Raw genomic sequence first — 3,186 nt, 5'->3', positions numbered from 1 at the left:
TCCCAAATATCCCAATTTCGAGGCCTGAGCCATATTTTGGAGCCAAATTCTGGATCTCTGCACGAATTCGCAGTTTGAAATTGCGACTTTTTTATACCCAACATATGCCAAGTAATGAAAGCGGCAGTGAGTCACATTTTGTCCAAACTCCCATCCAGTTTTCAAAATAACGCAAATATCCCAATTTCGAGGCCTGAGCCATATTTTGGAGCCAAATTCTGGCTCTCTGCACGTATTCGCAGTTTGAAATTACATCTTTTAATACCTAACATATGCCAAGTCCTGAAAGCGGCGTTTGGTCACATTTGTCCCAAACCTCCCCGCAGTTTTCAAAATATGCCAAATATACCAATTTCGAGGCCTGAGCCATATTTTGGAGCTAAATTCTGGCTCTTTGCACGTATTCGCAGTTTGATATTACGACTTTTTATACCCAACATATGCCAAGTACTGAAAGCGGCAGTGAGTCACATTTTGCACAAACTCCCCTGCAGTTTTCAAAATATCCCAAACGTTCCAATTTCGTGGCCTGACCCATATTTTGGAGCCCAATTTTGGCTCTCTGCACGTATTCGCAATTTTTAATTACGACTTTTTATACCCAACATATGCCAAGTCCTGAAATTGGCAGTTAGTCACATTTTGCACAAACTCCCCTGTAGTTTTCAAAATATCCCAAATATCTCAATTTCGAGGCCCTGAGCCATATTTTGTAGCCAAATTCAGGCTCTCTGCACGTATTCGCAGGTTGAAACTACGACTTATTATACCCAACATATGCCAAGTACTGAAAGTGTCAATGAGTCACACTTTGCTCAAACTCCCCTGCATTTTTCTAAATATCCCAAACAATCCAATTTCGAGGCATGAGCAATATTTTGTAGCCAAATTCAGGCTCTCTGCACGTATTCGCAGTTTGAAATTACGACTTTTTATACCCAACATATGCCAAGTACTGAAAGTGGCGTTTGGTCACATTTGTCCCAAACCTCCCTGCAGTTTTCAAAATATCCCAAACATCCCAATTTTGAGGCCTGAGCCACATTTTGGAGCCAAATTCTGGCTCTATGCACGTATTCGCAGTTTGATATTACGACTTTTTATACCCAACATATGCCAAGTCCTGAAAGCGGCAGTGAGACACATTTTGCACAAACTCCCCTGCAGTTTTTGAAATATCCCAAATATCCCAATTTCGAGGCCTGAGCCATATTTTGGAGCCAAATTCTGGCTCTCTGCACGTATTCGCAGTTTGATATTACGAATTTTATACCCAACATATGCCAAGTACTAAAAGTGGCAGTGAGTCACATTTTGCACAGGCTCCCCTCCAGTTTTCAAAATATCTCAAATATCCCAATTTCGAGGCCTGAGACATATTTTGAAGCCAAATTCTGGCTCTCTGCACGTATTCATAGTTTGAAATTGCGACTTTTTTATACCCAATATATGCCAAGTACGGAAAGCTGCGTTTGGTCTCATTTGTCACAAACTTCCCTGCAGTTTTCAAAACCTCCCAAATATCCCAATTTCGAGGCCTGAACCATATTTTGGAGCCAAATTCTAACTCTATGCACGTATTTGCAGTTTGAAATTACGACTTTTTATACCCAACATATGCCATCTCCTGAAAGCGGCGTTTGGTCACAATTGTCCCAATCCCCCCTGCAGTTTTTAAAATATCCCAAACATCCCAATATCGAGGCCTGAGCCATATTTTGTAGCCAAATTCTGGCTCTCTGCACGTATTCGCAGTTTGATATTACGACATTTTATACCCAACATATGCCAAGTACTGGAAGCGGCAGTGAGTGGCATTTTGCACAAACTCCCCTGTAGTTTTCGAAATATCCCAAATATCCCAATTTCGAGGCCTGAGCCATATTTTGGAGCCAGATTCAGGCTCTCTGAACGTATTCGCAGTTTGAAATTGCAACTTTTTTATACCCAACATATGTCAAGTACTGAAAGGGGCGTTTGGTCATATTTGTCCCAAACTCCCCTGCAGTTTTCAAAATATCCCAAACTTCCCAATTTCGAGACCTGAGTGATATTTTGGAGCCAAATTCTGGCTCTCTGCACGTATTCGCAGTTTGAAATTACGACTTTTTACACCCAACATATGCCAAGTCCTGAAAGCGGCAGTGAATGGCATTTTGCACAAACTCCCCTGTAGTTTTGGAAATATCCCAAATATCCCAATTTCGAGGCCTGAGCCATATTTTGGAGCCAGATTCAGGCTCTCTGCACGTATTCGCAGTTTGAAATTACGACTTTTTATACCCAACATATGCCAAGTACTGAAAGCGGCGTTTGGTCACATTTGTCCCAAACCTCCATGCAGTTTGCAAAATATCCCAAACATCCCAATTTTGAGGCCTGAGCCATATTTTGGAGCCAAATTCTGGCTTTGTGCACGTACTTGCAGTTTGATATTACGAATTTTTATACCCAACATATGCCAAGTCCTGAAAGCGGCAGTGAGTCACATTTTGCACAAACTCCCCTGCAGTTTTTGAAATATCCTAAATATCCCAAATTCGAGGCCTGAGCCATATTTTGGAGCCAAATTCTGAATCTCTGCACGTATTCGCAGTTTGAAATTGCGACTTTTTTATACCCAACATATGCCATGTAATGAAAGCGGCAGTGAGTCACATTTTGCCCAAACTCCCCTCCAGTTTTCAAAATAACGCCAATATCCCTATTTCGAGGCCTGAGCCATATTTTAGAGCCAAATTCTGGCTCTCTGCACGTATTCGCAGATTGAAATTACATCTTTTTATACCCAACATATGCCAAGTACTGAAAGCGGCGTTTGGTCACATTTATCCCAATCCTCCCGCAGTTTTCAAAATATGCCAAATATCCAAATTTCGAGGCCTGAGCCATATTTTGGAGCCAATTTCTGGCTCTTTGCACGTATTCGCAGTTTGATATTACGACTTTTTATACCCAACATATGCCAAGTACTGAAAGCGGCAGTGAGTCACATTTTGCACAAACTCCCCTGCAGTTTTCAAAATATCCCAAACGTCCCAATTTCGAGGCCTGACCCATATTTTGGAGCCAAATTTTGGCTCTCTGCACGTATTCGCAGTTTTAAATTACGAATTTTTATACCCAACATATGCCAAGTCCTCAAAACGGCAGTGAGTCACATTTTGCACAAACTCCCCTGTAGTT

This window comes from Procambarus clarkii, chromosome 68 (assembly GCF_040958095.1).
Source record: "Procambarus clarkii isolate CNS0578487 chromosome 68, FALCON_Pclarkii_2.0, whole genome shotgun sequence".
Classification (NCBI taxonomy): Eukaryota; Metazoa; Arthropoda; class Malacostraca; order Decapoda; family Cambaridae; genus Procambarus; species Procambarus clarkii.
The sequence above is the reverse complement of the archived record's forward strand: the minus strand, read 5'-3'. Positions refer to the sequence as shown.